The 20,160-nt window shown below is 39.4% G+C and overlaps 1 pseudogene; it reads right to left on the reverse strand.

Moving 5' to 3' along the window:
- Positions 1-5,358: 5,358 nt before the first annotated feature.
- On the reverse strand, positions 5,359-7,126 carry LOC130842102 (histone deacetylase 1-like; annotated as a pseudogene).
- Positions 7,127-20,160: the final 13,034 nt, after the last annotated feature.

Raw genomic sequence — 20,160 nt, forward strand, 5'->3', positions numbered from 1 at the left:
TTTTGTCTCCTTAGGTAAGGTTATTCCTAGGCATTTTATTCTTTTTCACATGATGTAAATAGGATTGTTTCCTTAATTTCTCTTTCTGATCTTCCCTTGTTAGTGTATAGAAATGAAACAGATCTCTGTGTATTAATTGAAAAATGGGCAGAAGATCTAAATAGACATTTCTCCACAGAAGACATACAGATGGCCAACAAACACATGAAAAGAAGCTCAACATTGCTAATTATTAGAGAAATGCAAATCAAAACTACAATGAGGTATCACCTCAATCCAGTCAGAATGGCCATCATCAAAAAGTGTACAAATAATAAATGTTGGAGATGGTGTGGAGAAAAAGGAACCCTCCTACACTGTTGTTGGGAATGTATATTGGTACAGCCACTATGGAGAACAGTGTGGAAGTTTCTTAAAAAAATAAACATAGAGCTACAATATGATCCTGCAATCCCACTCCTGGGCACATATCCAGAGAAAACCATAATTCAAAAACATATATGCACCCCAGTGTTCATTGCAGCACTATTTACAATAGCCAAGACATGGAAGAAACCTAAATGCCCATCAACAGATGGGTGGATAAAGAAGATGTGGTATATTTATACAATGGAATACTACTCAGCCATAGAAAAGAATGAAATAATGCCATTTGCAGCAACATGGATGAATCTAGAGAGTATCATACTAAGTGAAGTAAGCCAGACAAAGACAAATATCATATGATATCACTTATATATGGAATCTAAAACAAAAATGATACAAATGAACTTATATACAAAACAGAAATAGATCCACACACATAGAAAACAAACTTATGGTACCAAAGGGGAAATGGGGAAGTGATAAATTAGGAGTTTGGCATTAACATATATACACTACTATATATAAAATAACCAACAAAGACCTACTGTATAGCACTGGGAACTCTACTCAATATTTAGTAATAACCTATAAGGGAAGTAATAACCTATATATATATATATACACACACATTTTCAGATATATATATATATATATGCTCACACACACACTGAATTACTGTGCTATACACCTGAAACTAACATGACATTGTAAATCAACTATACTTCAATTAAAAGAAAAAGAAAAAAAAATGCTCTTCTCTTGTCACTGCATTCTGCTTACTGTGATGATCAGCTGCCTATAACTCCTTCAGGGAATTAAAGTTTAATGATATTTGCAATGTTTGTTGAGCTCTTTGTTTCTTCCTTCCTCCTTTCCTTCAATAATATTTTATTGAATGCAAGTTTTGTTTCAGGCTCTGTCTTGAGCTCTGACAATGCAACAGTGAATAAGAGAGGCATATCGCCTGCCCTCATGAAGCTTACGGTCTAGCAGTCCAACAGACATTAATGAAATGATCGCCAAGTCTTGTAATGTATAATATCAACAAAATAAGTGCTACGAGTCCCCTGAACTCTGATATAGTCTGAGGAATCAAGGACGGCTTCCCTGTGGAAATGGCTCTTTAGTTGAGATCTGAAGGATGAGTTGGAGACAGTGAGACAGAGACACAGGGTGAGAGAAAGAGCGTATTGTAGACAAAGGTAAAGAAACAACCAAAGGTCCTGTGGTGGTCGGGAGTTATTGTGTTACTGTGTGCCAAGGTTTGTACCCATCTGCCATTTTAAGTCACTCAACAATCCTTTCTGCAAAGTAGCTAAGCTCCCATTTTACAAATGGGAATACTGAAGCACAGAGGATTACCAGCTACATGACATTGAGTAAGTGAATTTAAAGCCAGTATTGAGTGCCTCTAAGGCAGTGGTTCTCAGTTGGATCCCTACCACCCCAGAGCACATTTGGCAATATCTGGAAGCAATTTTAGTTGTCACAACTTTGGGGGTGGGGTGGGGTGCACTCCTGGGTTGAGGCCAGGGATGCTGCTACACATCCTACAATGCACAGGACAGCCATCACAATAAACAAGTATATGACCCCAAATGTTAATAGTGTGGCGGATGAGAAACCCTGGCACTATTGAAATTTGGGTTAAGCCCAAACTCTTAACCCTTCCACAGATTTGCCTCTCTCCCTGGAGGCTTCTCAGTCCTCTGTGCAAATGGACTTCTGGTCAGTCAGCTACAGTTAGCCATACATGCCCAGTAGTGGACATGGACTAGACTTAAGCAGCGACCTCTGCTACTTGGCAATTCTTTCAATGATCCACACCAACTTTGTATTGTCAGTTCTGCCTCATAAATGAAGAAACAGAGGTTAAATAACATGGCAAGTCTCAGAAGTCACAATGACAGAAGAATTGAGTCCAGCTCTTTTGAAATTGAATCGGGTATCATTTTCCTTCATAAGGCAGCCCTTCAAGGGATAAATGCTTACTCTTAGGTAAAACTGGCAAAGGCTGGAGATGCAGCTCTGGGTCTGGGCTGCAGGGGTGCTATGAAGAGTTTGTCAAATTGAGTGCCTGCATTATTTTTTTAGGAGCTTGAAAATCAGCCCAGTGTTATTCAGCTTGAATTCTTCTCTTGCTAGGCTCCAAGCACACCAGACACACAATCTGCTGTTTGTGTAGAGAATGTGTCAGGAGAGAAAAGAATAGCACCCACATGCGAGCATCTGCTCAAAAAATCCATTTCACCATTAACCATACAACTGAGTGAGAAAAACATCTGTGCCTGCTATTGCAGATGTAATCATAAAACCCAAATGTAGCAATGGAACAAAATGGAAGAGGGGCAGAGGACAAGAAAAGGGAGAAATACATAGCTTTATTGTCAGAAAGGGATGGGTCTGCGGCTGGGCTCCCGAGCAATACTCTTGCCTTCACCTTTCAAACATGACACCATCTGTAGGAAACAGCAAGATCGTAAGCAGGCAATTACACAAGGCAGCTCTAAGGAAGCAATAAACAAGGCAGAGGAATCCCAGAGACTGTAAATCGACAGCAAAAAATATATCTAAATATACGTTGGTGGCATTTCAATGTTAAGGCAGATGACAGAATCGTGGAACAAGAGACTGTAGAAAACGTCAAAGCTGAAGGGCCCTCAGAGATCAACTAGTTCAATCCCCAATCTTACTCATGAGGAAACTGAGGCCAGAGAGGGATGTCAGTGCCCAAAGCCACACAGCTAGTTAGTGGCAGATGATTCTAGGCAGTTCTGGGGAAACACTTTTTTTTTCATACCAACAAAAGAGAAATATTTTACAAAACTTTACAAATAACTGAGAACATCAGCTTGAAAGCATAACTGTGCTACAGCAATATGAATTTATGCATTGATTCGGGGAGCCAAAAGCGAATGCTGATCTTTGCCCACAGTGCTGAGGTGTAATTCTGCCACTCAGGGTGAAACAGAAACACCTACTAGATCTCAGCAAGTGACACTGCACATCTGCTTTGAAAACATACCTCAAATGTAAATGTGGCTCCACTTCTGCTGGACTGCCAGCTTTAAAGAACCACACAACTTTAATCTGAAGGTGGGAAGAAAGGAAAACCAACCAGGCCCATGACACCCAAGGCCACACTCCTTTCATTGGCCCATGAAGAATCTGCACCCAGGAAGTCAGAACGCCAGGCTTTGCCTTCTGGTTCTGCCTAGAACTCGCTGTATGACCTTAGGACAAATACAGACCACTGATCTTGAGCCCTCCAAAACCTTTTCTCCTCAGAACAAGGGGGTAAGAAAAAGCAAAAGGCAAGGAGAAAATGGAGAAATGTGTGGGAAGAGATGGTGGGAAGAAGCAGGGTTGCCCTCTCTCCCTGCCTATGCCCTCAATTGCCAGCCTAACTGTTATAGAGTCCTTACAATGCCCCTCCTAAATTTAGCCTAGGTGAATGTATCATTCATTTGATGGCCATTCACGGCCATCTTCTTTCGGGAAATATCTGTTCAAATCTTTTGCCCATTTTTTTTGGTTGTTTTTCCATTAAGGAATTGTAAAAGGCATTTATATATTCTGGATATAAGTATTTTGTTTGATACAAGTGCTGTATATACTTTCTTCTGTTCCAAGGTTTGCCTTTTCATTTTCTCAACAATATTTTTCAAAAGCAAAAGTTTTTAATTTTAATAACATCAAATTTGTCTTTTTTAGATACTTTTGTGCTTTTTGTGTTGTATCTATGAACTTTTACATACCCCAAAGTCACAAAGATTTTCCCCTATGTTTTCTTCTAGACACTTTAGAGTTTTGGGTTTTACTTTTAGTTCCATTTAGAATCCATTTACATTTATTATCCATTTAGAGGTGATTTTTGTGTATGGCACAAGGTAAAACTTGATGTTCACTTTTTTCCTGTATTGATATCCAGTTGATCCAGCACTATTTGTTGAAAAGACTATTTTCCCTCCACTAAATTGCTTTGGCACCTTTGATCAATTGGCCATATATGTGTGACATCTTTCATTTTTTAGCAGATCTGTCCTTCAAGGACAGTACAAAGGAGGACACAAGTCTACATGTACATTTGCACTAATTCCAACTCAGTGGGACTGAACTCATGAGGTCAGACTGTCTAGGAGTTCACAGTTCTGCCCACAGTGAAGAAGGGTGGAAGGACAGGAGACCACTTATGATAGTATTATAACAGATGCACATGATTGGGACAACCCTTTTTTGCATTTCATATGCATGACATAATTGATCATTCAAAACAGCCCTGTGAGAAAGCAATTAACATGATCTCTATGATCTGAAGTGAAGCTCTGTGAGTTAACTGACTTGTCTAAGGTCACATAGAGCTGGAATCCGAACCTATGATGCCAGACCTGTGCTTTTCATCACTGTTTCTATTGCTCCTTTTTAACTCCATTACTCTTATCTGCATAATTCGCTGTGACGGTTCTCACCCGAAACAACCTCTTACTGTTCCCTTCCAACTCAGATGTTGAGGGCTAACTAATAAAATAGTTAATACTTGTTGAATACAAAGGGTTCAGTCTCTTTATGTATATTTTTTAGGGAATAGAAACGTACCATTTTATTACAAAGATTCTCACAAAAATGAAAATAGTATCTCAAAAAGGAAACTAGACTACCAATCTCCACCTGCAGAATTGGGGGAGAACAGAGAGGGCAGCAGTGTGAGTTTCCTGGCTCACTGAGGGCCAGTGGGAATGTATGAGAACAGAACCAATCTAAAAACAGCTGATGACAAGAGCCTGAAAAGAACAGGGAGTCCCTGAAGACCCAGCCACTCCTTCCAAAATGTTCAATAAGGGCACCCTTTCAAAGCTACTAAGCAGTCACTTCAAGATTTTGTCCTATGGCTGCTTAAGTGTATCCCTTCCACCCAGACCTGGCACCCATTTTGGTTCAAAATTAAGAGTTCAGGAGGGATGGGTGGCAAGGCAGCGACTAGAAAAGCTCATCTAACATGTGTGCCCTAAGCTCACGGCCCCGGTTCCTGTCTAGTCCCTGGGGATATTTATATTTAATATATTTTTATATAAATACACAGAGAAATAGAAAATATAAAATCCAAGGGGCTGTGAGATAAAGGTGGGGAACTTGGCAAGAAGCCAGAACTGGAGAGGTCTGTCCAGGTCAACTTGACCTCCTCCTTGACCCCTTTGGCTTCTTGTTTCTCCTCCTTGGTTTTCTCCTCTTCTGTGACTTCTTTCTTTTCTTCTGGGTCTTTCTCTTTCTCATCTTCTGTTTTGACTCTCTTGGCTTTTTTGAAGTTGGAAGAGTTCTTGTGACCGCCTTCTCTCTCCTCAGAATCGGAGAACTCTTCCTCACAGGCAATTCATCTGTCTGAGGAACAGATTGAGGTGCTCTTGTCAGGGTCTTCTTCATCCTCATTGCCATTCTCCTCTGGAATGGCATCCTCAGGAATGGCCTGCATTTGGACCCCAAGTGCGTGGAGCAGCATTCTCAGGTTCTCAGACAGTCGCTGTTTGATCTTTTCCAGGTACTTATTAGTGTTCTGGTTAGTCATATTGGAAGGACTGATGTGAAGTCTGAAATCTGGTCCAAATTATTCGAAGTAGTCGTTGTATGGAAGCTCATTAGGGAGCTCCGTGTCCAAGGCCACAGCTGTTTCATAAATTCAGCACCAAAAGACATTGCAAATGGTGTAGCCACCTCCTCCCAGCATCATCATAGGCAGGTCGACACTCTTCACAAACTCCACACACTTGGCGTGCCCTTTGATGCTCAAATTGATGCACACTAACCGATCCCCAGACAGGGAGTCAGAGCCACACTGTAAGACGACTGCGCTGGGCTCAACATCTCCATTACTTCGGACATGACCAGCTTGAAAATGGCTTCATAAGACTCGTCATCAATCCCATCTCAGAACAGGTAGTTAACAGCATAATACTTGCCTTTGCCAGCCCCGATATCCTGTAGGTCCCCAGTTCCTGGGAAGTACTCTCCATATTTATGAAAGGACACAGTCATGACCCGGTCTGTGGTATAGAAGGCCTCTTCCATGCCATTGCCATGGTGAGTATTAGTGTCAATATACAGTACCCTCTGGTGATACTTTAGCAGTTCCAGGATGGCCAAGATGATATCATTGACGGAATATAAGCCAGATGCCTCGGACTTCTTTGCATGGTGTAGGCCCCCAGCCCAATTCACAGCGATGTCCATCTGCTGCTTATTAAGTTTCATAGCACTTGCCACAGAGACACCAGTAGATAGCTGACATCTCATACAGGCCATCAAATTCCGGACAGTCCCCGCCAACATTGAATCTCTGCTTCTGCTTGTTGTACTCAGACATATTATCTGGGCAGATGGAGTGCAAGAATTTAATGTAGTCATCAGCATGGTACCTGGTCATCTCCTCAGCATTGGCTTTGTGAGGGCTATAGATTTCCATCTTTCCATAGAGACCATAGTTAAGGAGCAAAGTGTGAGTCACGAGGATTCAGTGAGGCTTCATTGGGTGGCCTTGTCCATAATAGTAATTTCCAACATCCCCTCACTATATCTCCAAGGAATTCACTCACACAACAGAAAAATAACCATTACTACTCAGAATTGTTGTAAGCCACAGTTTACCGCTTGCACATTGTGGCACTTTATGATGTCAAAGCACATTCACACTCATTTCCTTACTGGATTCTCACAAAAGCCCGTGGTAGTAGTAACAGGCTTTCCTCCTGGTGCCTTGAGTCTGTGCCATCTTGTTCACCTCCTGTCCCTCCTGTCAGTCAGTTGGTCCCTCAACCCTCCCACCAGAGGTTCCCCTCAGCCTCTTTACATATATTAACTCATTCAATCCTTCCAACATCCTGAAATGAGTTGTATACTACTGTAATCTCCATTTTAATGGAACCTGGAACCTCGGGCTCAGTGAGTTTATGTAACTTACTCTCGATCACACAGCTATTAAATAGCAGAGCCAGGATCTAAAGTCATATTTACGTTCCATTAAATCTCCTGCTCTTGGCCATTGCAGTATACCACCTTCTAGACTTCAGGGAGATTGTTCGTACATTGATTGCACGGAGTGAGTTAAGGACACTGTGTGCTATCAAGGCCCACAACACACTGAAAAAAAACATAGTCACCCTGGCCTTGTCAGCACACAATGGCTACTGTATTTCCCAGTTCTGCCTTGTTTCTGCTTGTTTTATCACCCAACACCAGGGCTGGGGGAGGGGGGCAGAATGAACATTTGGGATGCTCCCACAGCACATTTAGAGTTTCTATGGAGATAACTATCTTCAGAAGATCAAAGGTTTCCATATAATAAAGAGACATCAAATGATGTCCCTCTATTCTTCTTTGAACTTCAAGGAGAACAATATATGCAAAACAATTCTTTTTTTTTAAAGCTCTTTATTGGAATATAATTGCTTTACACTCTTGTGCCAGTTTTTGAGGTACACCAAAGTGAATCAGCTGTATTTATGCATATATCCCCATATCCCCTCCCTCCCGCAACTCTCTCCTACCCTCCCTATCCCAGCCCTCTAAGTCATCACCCATCATCGAGTTTATCTCCCTATGTTATGCAGCAACTTCCCACTAGCTATCTATTTTACATTTGGTAGTGTATATATGTCTATGCTACTCTCTCCCTTCATCCCAGCTTCCCCTTTGCCCCCTCCCAAGCCCGTTTCCTCAAGTCTGTTCTCTACATTTGCATCTTTATTCTTGCCCTGTCACTGGGTTCATCACTACCATTTTTTTAGATTCCATATATATGAGTTAGCATACAGTATTCAAAACAATTCATTTCGATAAGCTGATATGACCTAACCTAACAACATAGAAATTATTCAGGATTTTCCTAATAATCCTTTTGTTTCTTTATGGTCTTTAAAAGCTTTCACCAGTGTTCTTTTATTTGGTTTTTCACATCTTGCAAGACAAGCAGAAGAGATCTTATTATCTCCAATTTATTGATAAAGAAACTGAGAATCACTTGGAGATAAGTGACTTGTCCAAGTACACAAAGCTAATATGCAGTGGAGCTAAGATTGAATCCTGGGTCCTCTAATAGCCTGCTACTAAGTTTTAAATTAAAATTCACTGATATTACAATCAATGTTTCTTAATATTATGTCTCAGGATGTTCAGATGGAACATATAGCATCACCAAGGTTTCTAAATATTTCCTTTAATAATTCTTTTCTCAAATTATGAGTGTCCCAGTATCACTCTCAGGACACTAGGATAGAGACAGCTGCTCCCATGACCTTTCAAGTGATATCACTTTAGCAGGCTTTTAAAAGACTGAGCCAAAGCAAAAGATTCCTGAGAGGAAGAACATGTTACCTTGAAGGGTAATCAGTTATGCGAATGGTTTCATTGCCTGTTATACCATGGGTTATGCTTTCATTTTTCATATTAATGTTCTTTATGTTTTTCAATTAGTCATGGCAAATTACCTGTCCTTCGCCTTGGCAAGGGCAGCTCAGTGGGCCTCGGTGGAGTATTTTCCAAGTTCTGTCTGGTGAATTCTTCCTCACATTCTTCTTGAGGCATTAACATGTAATTTTTTGAATGAATGAATGTGTTTTATTTGACACCATTTCATTCATGTAGGAAATTACCTATCGAATAAGGAATTGGAAAAATTTTCCTTTTTTTTTTAATGGTGCATTGCAAAAAATTAAGTTAAATATTAAAAAGGAATTGGAACATTAAAGAATTAAAATTCATTCAATATTCCTTAGTCATTCTAACAGAGAGGACTTGTGGCACAGAGCATACAATGTAGCAAATTTTCCAAAATCCATGCCCACCTCCATTTTCCCCTGCCCAGTCCTGGCAAAGTGCTTGCCGGTCCTCCGCACTCCATCCCATTGTCCGCATATTCCCCATATGGCAATACCTGGCTAGCTGCATTCTAATTACCTAGTCAGTTCCCACCTCCTCCACCCAAGGGTGTGAGACCTTCTAGGAGAGGAATAATGTCTTAATTAGGACCTGAATCCCTAGCTCTTAACACTCTGCACAACACAGAAGTACTTAGTAAGTAATGGGTGAATGAAGCCATTTGCCTTTGGAAAACACAAGTATATCCTTGTTAGCTACAGCCTTATCTCACAAATTAGGCTTTGTTCAGTGTATAATTTAACCATTATGTTGCATTCCTCTAATTCTCTCTGGGGAGGAGAACCAAATAACTTTGCCCTTGAAGATCTCACAGTCTAGCCAAGCTCTGCCAAATGTTAACTTTCTAAAGGCCACATGGTAGCATCCCAACACTTTGTCAAGAGCTGCCATTTTCCTTTCCTTTGATGTGTGGCATGGTCCTTAAGATTAGCAAGCTCTTTCAAACACTGCTAGGATGGTGTCTCAGAGGTCAAATACTTTGTTCTCACAGGCTGGTCAAGTCTTCTGAAAGACATCTGAATATGGTAGAGATGATGGGAGGCCTCTTGTTCCTCAAACAGACTGGTTTTTTTATATTTTATAATTTTTTTGGTTTGTGGGGGCACTGTAGAAACTCCACCCCGAGGCCTACCTACAGTTACATTTCTGCTCTTCACCAAAGGCTAGTTTAAATTTCTTTACACTCCAATTCCTTTGTTACTGTCATTTAATGACTTTGGGGAGAAGAGAAGAGAGCCTCTGTGGACTCTTTGAGTCTCTGTAAAGAACTCTTGAGTTATTATTAAACCAATATCTTCACTACTGAAATCCCTTGCTACAATTAATAATTATTGCAATCACCAGGATGGAGAGGCATAAAAGAAAATGCTATTATTTGTTCAAACTTCAGGCTAATTAAGCCCAACAAGTAATATATAAGTAGTCCAAAAATGTCTCTAATTTTTATGCATTGTGCAAATAAGTGAATACAAATAATATCCACCAAGGAAATGTTTACTTGACTTGAGATACAACTAAAGTACAAAAGACCTGAAAAGGAGCCTGCAAGGTCTCTCTTTCCAGAGAAGTCTTTAAGTGATACTTGCTGCTGATGAAGTAGCATTTGGAAATCATCAGAGGAATAACAGCGTTGAAGAGTTGTAAAAAAAAAGCCTGAGAAAACAATGCAGGATCAGTACAATTTGGTACAATGTAGGATTATTTGCCCTTCTCTAGAGCTCTCCAGGAGGCAGAAATGCCACATAACCCTCAGTTACCCATTCTTGCAACTTAACATACCAACAAGCAAAAAGTTCCTTCCTATGACTAAGGAACACTTTTCCTGCTTTGATGTAAATTCAGTTCCTGTATTGTGATGTTTTGCTGCAAAAAGAACAACTAATCCCAATTCCTTTTGTAGAAATTTCTCATGCCCTTTAAAACCATGAAAAGATGACTTCGATCCTCATAATCTCCAGACCAGACAAAACCTAGTTCACTCTGTTCTCAGTCTCTTTAATTTTTCTTCCTTTAATCCTGCTTAAGGATCAAAATAGGAACAGCTCCAGAATCTACTTTCTCTATTCCTGGTTCTTAGAACTGCTTGGAGACGGATACAAACTGAATTCTCTACCCCAAAGTCATTATATCATGCCCACAATTGCACATAGGTAATTGCCTGGTTAAAAACAAAACAGATACACAGAGAATCCTAGGGAAAGGCAAGCTGTATATGTGCATGTATGTGTGTGTGTGTGTGTGTGTGTGTGTGTGTGTGTGTGTGTTTCATTAAGAGTTATAATTGAGTAAACATGCTAATTTTGTGGCATTAACTCTGAAGGAGACAATTTCAAAAATGAATGACAAGAAATTAAAGGCAGCTAATTTAAGAGATATAAATTTTCTGTTAAAAAATAGGGTTCTCAAAGTCCTAGAGAAAGGCAAATCACTATCCGTCAAAATTTCTACCAGACATAAAGTTCAACAGTACAAGGCAGATGTGTAGAGTAGAAAAGAGGAAATTAAGGTTCATATTTTGTTTGATGTTGGTTAAGTTTCTTAACCTCTATTATCCTATAGTAAATACTTCTTGGAATGGTGCCCCAGCTTACAATTCTTATTCCTCTGAGAATGGCCCCTATGTGCAGAAGTGATGGGCCACCAGTGGTCATGTTCATACTATGAGATCCTGATCCCTTTGCCACAGTTGTTGATCCAGGGGTAGGCACAGGACCCAAACCAAGTAAATACAATTCTTTCTTTCAGGAATGTAAAATCTTGAATAGAAAACACAGTGTACTGTATGCAGTTTCATTCTGTCTAGCCCATCTGAAATGAGTTCTTTACATGTTTTTCACTTGATGTTCATTTCCTTCAGGGCAGGATCTTTGTCACTTATCCCCTCTATAAAATAACAGAGAGAACCTTTTATGTTGATATAAATATTAATTATCTTGATTATGGCGATGATTTCATGAATGTATACATATGTCAAAAATCATCCACTTTTGCACTATACACATGTACAGAATATTGTATGTCACACAATTAAACCTCAATAAACTTATTGGAAAATGTTATGGAAGCTCATAGGAAGGAGCAATTAATCTTGACGTGTGAATATGAGAGAGATTTGTTTCAATTAAGAAAGTTTTATGGTTTTCCAGTTTGCTCTGAGTACTTTGTACCAATATTGTCATTCTCATTGTCCTTTTCTAAGGGAAACTACTCTTTCCATAGCTCCCGCTAATGAAAGCATCACTGCGTGGCTGCTTGGACAAGAAATAGCACTTATTGTATCACAAGTGGACCATTTGATTCAAGGATGATTAATCCCATTAGGTAATTAGCTAGACCAATCAAACTCTTTCCTGCAAGAAATTGATTGGATAATAAGATAATCTTCTTGTTGGTAGCAGAAGAAAACATTTGTAATTGAAGAGAAAGAAGTCAAAATTCCATGAGAGAGAGAGAGAGAGAGAGAGAGCCCTGTATCAACAGTGACTTTGGTGGTCCAGAGGAACAGAGCCCCAGAGCAGGGTTACTGTGGCAATTTATAATAACTCCATGATTTAGGGTAACCTGTGTGAGACTTTCTAATAAAAACACCTAAATTATCCCAACCTGGCATTACATTGTCAAGATGCCCACTTGGGTCAGGAGCAGTATTGTATCTGATTAGACTTCTCTCTCTTGCCATTCCCATTTCTTGCCGAATAAGAACATTTCTTTAGCAGCAGCAAACTTACTGGTGGCTTGCAGCGTTAAAGCAATCTGCCCCAAGTGATGCTGGATATTATTAGTTTCAATCAAGTTATTTTAGGTCACTTTCTGAGTATAGGTTCCAAACGTACCGGCTTGGATATGAAACAGTGTTACTCCTTTATTTTGGGGGGTAGGGGTGGGGTGGGGATGTAGGGAGGTGGACAGTGCTGGATATTCTCTGTTTGCCAATCAGGATCTGTTTTCTGCCTTTCTCCATCCTTCTTTAAGCCCTGGTAGACTGACATCCTTAGACGGCTCATTCAGGCTCCCTTATTCACTGACTTCCATTTGGGTTCAGCCCCTGGGAGGCTCTAGCAGAATATTGGAGGGAAGAGGGAGAGTTAGCAGGGGGTGTTGTTGGGCACTAAGACTACAGCTCCTTTTGATGGCTCCTCTTCTATGGCTCTTACTTTATTCCAATAATGGCTGCCTTCCATTTTCCCTTTAAGCCTAGGGGTGGAAATGGTTTCCAAGGCCTTACCACCATTGCTGAATTCTATGATGCTTCAGTATTCCTTTTTGGTTACCGTGCTTTTAAATAGTCTTCTCATTAAACTCTCTTCAAATACCATTTTTGAATGTGTTACCTACCTCTTTCTAGTGGGATCCTGACACAGGGAACCGATCAACTTTAACTTAACATGTCAGTTTGGGATATCTATTAAACTTCTCTTTTCCTTGAAACTTCTAAGTGACAGTGAGGGCCAACATGCACCTCTTATTCTAGACACAAAGATTCTATTTGCCTTTGTGTCTTTTACCCCTAACACAGTACCTGGCACAGAACAGATGCTCATCAAAAGTGTGCTAAAGTAATTTTGTTAATGAGTAAATTAATTTGCATTAATTTGACTTCTGCAATTAGCATTTGGATAAAGGTTTTCTGATATTTTATAAGAAGCCTTCTAATTTGTAACAAAAAACCAACAGTGAACCACCTCAGTAGTAATTTAAGGAATGCAAATTAAAACAGCAATGCTGTAACATTCTACACCTATTAAATTAATGAAGTTAAACCATAACACCAAATGCTGGTATTGCAGCAAAGCTGTATATTCAAATACTGCTGGTAGCTGTATAAATTGGCATAGCCCATTTGAAAGGCGATATGGCAATATGTATCAAGAGCCATAAAAACAACCCAGTAATCCCACTCTTGGGGAGTCAACCTAAGGATATAATTGAGGAGAAGCAAAAGCCATGTGCACAAAGATGCTTAATAAAGCAACCCCTATAACAGCAACAAAACTAGAAACAACCTACAATGCCCAACATTGATCAACTGGTTAAGCACGTTCCAGTGCATCTAACCTAATGGATCCCTCTGCTCCCCATCAATCCATGCTTCCTACAGAGGTGATAACGAAAGAGAAAGTGGCTGGAAAAAAAAAAAGACTGGGAAAAAAAAGAGCTTTTTATGGGCTGAATTGTGTGTGCCCCCCTCAATTTACATATTGAAATCCTAACCCTCAGTACTTCAGAATGTAACTGCATTTAGAGACAGGGTATTGAAAGAGGTAATTAAGGTAAAATGAGGCATTTAGGGTGGACCCTAATCCAATATGACTGGTGTCCTTATAAGAAGAGGAAATTTGGACACAGAAACATACAGAGGGAAAATGATGTGAAGATACAGGGAGAAGGTGGCCATCTACAAGTCATGGAGAGAAGCTCGGAACTGATCCTTCCTTCATGACTCTCAGAAGGAACAAACCATGCTGATACCTTGATCTCGGACTTACAGCCTCCAGAACTGTTAGAAAATGAATGTTATTTAAGCCACCCAGTCTATGGTATTTTGTCATGGCAACACTTGCAAACTAACACAGAGACAAAATTCAAAATGACGAGTGCACTGTAACTATCAAAACATAGGTATATGTCAACAGACAAAGATGAAAAGTGAATATGCAAAAACAAAATGCACTAGTTAGTTATGGTAGTGGGCTATGGGTGATTCCTTTCTCTTGTCAAATGCTGCAATAGCTACATTTATCCAATTTAAAAATTTACCACAGTGATGGCAAATTTTGTTGAAACTCTGGTTCTGATAGGCCATGAGTAGTACTAGAACATTGATCCAAAATGGAGGGGAAAATATGTGTGTCAAAGGTTTATTGCAGCAGCATCTTAGAAAAACAAACTTGGTGGCAGTGGATTTTGTACCTATAATTAAATGTGTCCTGATTGCCAATCTCTCTCTCTCTCTCTCTTTCCCTGTTTCACACAATTTCAATAGCTTAGCACGCTGTACCTGGCATCTTTGTTGTCATTACTGATATAGTCGATTGTGACTGGTCATCTACTGAATGACTAAAACATGGTAAATTAACTTGGTGTGTTGTGCTTCAAAACTTTTTTCTGCTGAAGAATGAATCTTTCATGACTGGAAATAATTTAAAAAATGCATATTACTGAACCACAGATCCACAGGTGGGCCTCTATCCCTGCTTAGCAAGTCTCATCTATCCCTGTAGATCCCTGACTGGCTCTCAGTTTCTTCAGGCTCTTTACCTGGGCCCACAAGCTTCCGTTCCTACTCATTCATGCATTGCAAACAAAATCTGACCTCAAGTAGGGGAATATAAACAAGACTGGAATATCTTGGCAAAGTATCTTCTTGTGAGTGCACAATATATACTCTATTGGTTCTGTTTCTATGGAGAACCCTGACTAATACATCCATGCACTGATCTAGGAACAACCCCCTCACTATCTTACCCCCTGGCTTCCGTGCATGCTGCTTCATTTCCATAAAGTTCACTTACTCCACATGACAAAATTAATGTCATTTTCCAGCTCCCTCCTCTGGTACACAGCTTGTCTCTTTGTACCTTTATACCTGTGATTATCATGCTCTGTTTAACATCACAGTTAACTGAGGGCCTAGCGTTTTACTCAGCATTACGTGTTCAATGATTGCCATACAGTACATGCGCAATAGTTAGTTACCGAATTAATAACTGGCCATAAATATGGTGTTCTTTTGCAAAGGTCATGAAATCTTATTTGATCAGAAACCTAAAAATGGTTTCCTTCACTCAACAAGGACTGTAAATAGTATACAGCATTGGTTGCAAAATATTTTGCTTCCCCTTGTCAGTTCTTGATGAGATAGTTCAATGCAATCGATCATTTTCGTATTTGATAATTCTCAAAATAAATTAATAATTAGTCCCAAGTCTTCATGGTAAACAGGCCAACATTCAGAATGTACAAACATCCTTTCTGATTTGAAAAGTAATGCTTTTAGATGTGGTTTTTGTGCTCTTTAAGGACCAAGATAAACTATTAAACTTCATTTAACTTGTCTCACACCAGAAAGTGCTTTGGGAAGAAAGGAAGAGGGTGGGAAGGATGTCAGTTAGCATTCCCTGAGATCCTACTATGTCCTCATTGTAACACAACAATATAGGCTGTCCACTACACAGTCCCTGTGGATGTAATACCAATTCCCATTTTAGAAGTGCAAAAAAAGGAAGTAAATGGATATAAAGTTTATTTCCCACTATCACTTGACTTAAGTGGAAGAAACAGAACTCAAATCCAAATCTGACAGCCATCTGCCTTAGAGCTCTTAATCCATTCCCAGTATCAAGCAAAACAATTAAAATAAATTGTGAGAAAAAAACTTTTGCAACAAAGGGAATGATATCAGATCTTCTTTCGATCTGTGCTATACATTCAATAAATAGGTACTGAGGGGTCTCCATGTGTAAGTCACTGTGCTGCGAGCTGGGGTACAGCAGGTTCAGAGACTAGCACAGTCCCTGCATTCAAGGAGTATACATTTCAGGGAGGAGACTTTAAAAAATAATTATAAAGCAAATTATTTATTACCATTTTCAGTCACTGTCACAAAGGGCAAGACCAGGGTGCTCTGACCCACAGAAAGTGGGCCTGATCTCCTCTGGATATCAGAGATGGTTTCCCTGTGGATGTGACTTTTAGAGGTAAGTTATGCAGAGTGACAAAATATTGATCAGGCAAAGGATGGAGAGGGAGAGAGTTAGAGACAGTTGAAACAGCGTGTGAAGATCCTTTGAGGCAGAAAGAGCATAGAGTTTTAGAAGAACTGAAAGAAGATAGAAAGGCTGACAAAGTAGGCATAGAATGAAGATTTGCATTCTCAGACTCTGCATTGCTAAGCTTCTCCAAGTCAGCACCGGGCCCAGCCAACTAAGGTGAAGGATATGCCCACACTCAGTTGCAAAGAAAACAGGGACAGCTGGTGAGATGAGCAACAAAGTGGGTACATCCCACAGTTCATTTACCCTGGAAAATAACCCAAGATGGGAAAGAATTCCAGGCCCTTCATCCCTGAGTCATCAAAACCATCCCATGTTCCCCATAAACATTAAATCTCTGCCCTTATATTTTTGATGAAGCTACCCAAATTCCTTCTCATCATGTCTATATTTTAACCTATTCTAGGTAACCATCACCTGAACTGAACTCTTCTAGGTCACCCTGCCTAGCTTGAAGTTGAATAAACCATTCTTTAGAAGTTATCTAATCAGTCATAAATGGTGGATTCAATTTCTCAGGGCCACATTTAGTGTAAAAAAGGTATAATTCACTGAAGACCTATATTGTTCTCTGAGTCTCAGTTCCCTGAATAGGGACGTCAACAAGGTACTGGCTTATGAGGATTACAGTATAAGCTGAAGTCGATCGAACCCTCAGGAAGTCATCAAGAAAGAACGCATTCAGATAAATTAAAGTTGTAGGTCAAGACCCAACAATAGAACAAATTCTGTAGCCTTTTGGGTTAACCAATTCCCAATTTTCATTTCTAGAAAATAGTGTGAAATGATAATTACAAATGAAAAACATGACATGAGTAATTATTTTTCTTAAAATCCAAGAAGAAAATTAATTCAAATATTACTCTACTTGAAGTGCACAATTAGCAAAGTTTTGGAATGGCCCCAAGTGACAATTTCAATCTTAGCTCTTCAAATAAAAGCTGACATATTTTTAGACAGTAGAACTGACTAAGATGTAAGTGGCTCGCAGTTAAAGTAATTGCATATCTAGTGGTGGTAACTGAATTACAGAAGTGACAAATGCTGTACTTAAATAATTTGAAGAAAACAACGTCTCCCTTCTGCACAGAGCAGATTCAAAAGAGCAGAAGTCAGGGAAACATCTGCCTCATTTATTCTGTTCTTGCCTACATGGCTGAGGCCCAGTTCCTAGTTTGAGCTGCAGTTATCCAAGCACACAATACAGGCAGCAATGCTGTCCAACCCGCATTCTGAAAACAGCAGATATGTCAAGACTCTGATTTCTGACAGCAGTCAGCTTACTTTCTTAAAAATTAAAAAAAAATGATGAAAGTATCTCTAAATGTACATTTAACCTTGACAAAAACCTCTTTTCCAGTGTCGATGAAAAAGGATTCTGCTGTTCAAGAAAAGTGAATACCACTCTGCCTGAAATGCCTGTCATTGCCAAATTTGGAGTCAGCATCCTTTCTATCTTTCAAGGCCCACTCAAATTCTACCTTTTCTTTCAACCCCTGTCATACCCCTTCTGTTTTCTATACCCCTGGGTTAGTTTCTGTTGCTTACCATTCTGAATTCTATTAGCTATGCAAGTATCCATCTGTCTTCCTAAATAATTTGCAAAAGTATAAGGTCCTGGAAGACAGGTAACAAGATCACAGTACCACCTCCAATGTCTAAGATAGTTTTTGGCACATAGTAGCATAATAGACACTTGTTGAATTAGATACCAGAAGTTAAAACCCTCTTTAAGCCAATCACTCGAGATTTTTGAGGTAATACCTTGAAAACTGACTGCATCAACATGTGTAGTGAAGAAACTATCCCTGAACCATTCAATTGACCCTCTTAGTCAGAAATCAATCAGCCGTAGTCCAAGCATGCAGCAGTGCAAACAAGGGGTCTACCTCCCTGAGTCTCTGTCGATCATGTTTTTTTAGAAGGTCCTCAGTTACTATGTTTGACAAATTCATGGTTGGATAGGTTTGGGGATAGTTCTGCTGCCCATCTGGTAAACAGAGTTTCTGTGTTAAAAGAAGACAGTCTTTAATATCTGGAGACTTTGGGGGGTGGGTGGAGAGGGAGAATTAAATAACAAAAATTGCAAAGGAAAATTCTGGTATGTATCTATTTTTAAGTTCACGAATATCTATTTACTTTGAAAATACCAGCCTACATAGCACTAACTTACTCTTCAGAATAAATTAAGAATATAAATACGTGTGATACGTATTTTTGATTATCACAGTCATTGCACTAGTTCCATTAAAATATGCAACCGGATTATTGATTAAATGCTTGTTTATGCATATTCAGCTGAGCTAATAACTTATGTAGCTTCATCATCCATTCTGCAGCTGGATCTCTGAAATATGAAATTGGATCAGCATGATAAAATATCCAGAAAAGGTAGCAAAGAGTATATCCTGGGTATTAAACTTGTAGAGTCAATCAGCATAAAAGTATGATTATGTAAGTACAGGGCAGAATGAATGGAGTGTGCCACACAAGCCACGCGTTGTGCATCATTATTCTCAGATTACACCCCTTTGTGACTAAGTCTAGCACCCTACAAAATTGAATTAAAAACAGGACAATATACCTGTCCATGTGACTTTCATGGGTCTTCCAGAAAAAGAAGTTCTTTCAATCTCATTTTTTCCTCTTGAGATTTTACTTGGCAAAATACTGACACTCAGTGAGATTACCAAAGTTGTGTCTACATATACACACAATTTAGCTGGAATTAGGCACTGATTTTTAAAAAACTGACTTCAGAACACCTTTTTTTTTTGGTTCCCTGCTCCTTTTTTCAACACAGATATTTGTAATGAATATCTCCCTATCTGCATAAGTTACTATAAAAGGGAACTAGAACTACCCTAAACATTTCACCTAATATGTTATTGTAGACTAATTATTTATTTTATAAAATCAACATGAGAAATTACCTCTCCCGTTTAATTATGTTCTTATATTAGCATGCATTATTTATGTTAAAGTTCATAACAGCTTTCTCATCACACCATTTTTAAACTTTCTTTTTGATTAAGGGAGGTAGGAGCTTTTCACCTCTCCACGCACATAAAGAATTTTTTGATAGTTACTCTATCAGTCAACCAGAAAGCTTTAGTCTGACAAACTATTCTTTTTTTCTTTTTTGCCACCGCTGATTATGTTTTATTTTTTCCTTTTTTTAATCTTTATTGGAGTATAATTGCCTTACAGTATTGTGTTAGTTTCTGCTGTACAACAAAGTGAATCAGCTATATGTATATGTATATCCCCATATTCCCTCCCTCTTGGGCCTCCCTCCCAACCTCCCTATCCCACCCCTTTAGGTCTTCACAAAGCATCAATCTGATCTCCCTGTGCTCTGTAGCAGCTTCCCACTAGCTATGTATTTTACATTTGGGAATGTATATGTGTCAGTGCTACTCTCTATGTCCCTGCTTCCCCTCCCCACCCCCTCATGTCCTCAAGTACATTCTCTATGTCTGCATCTCTATTCCTGCCCTGCCACTAGGTTCATCAGCACCATTTTTCTAGATTCTATATATAGGCCTTAGCATACAGTATTTGTTTTTCTTCAGTATTTGATTTACTTCACTCTGTA

Source organism: Hippopotamus amphibius, chromosome X (assembly GCF_030028045.1).
Source record: "Hippopotamus amphibius kiboko isolate mHipAmp2 chromosome X, mHipAmp2.hap2, whole genome shotgun sequence".
Classification (NCBI taxonomy): Eukaryota; Metazoa; Chordata; class Mammalia; order Artiodactyla; family Hippopotamidae; genus Hippopotamus; species Hippopotamus amphibius.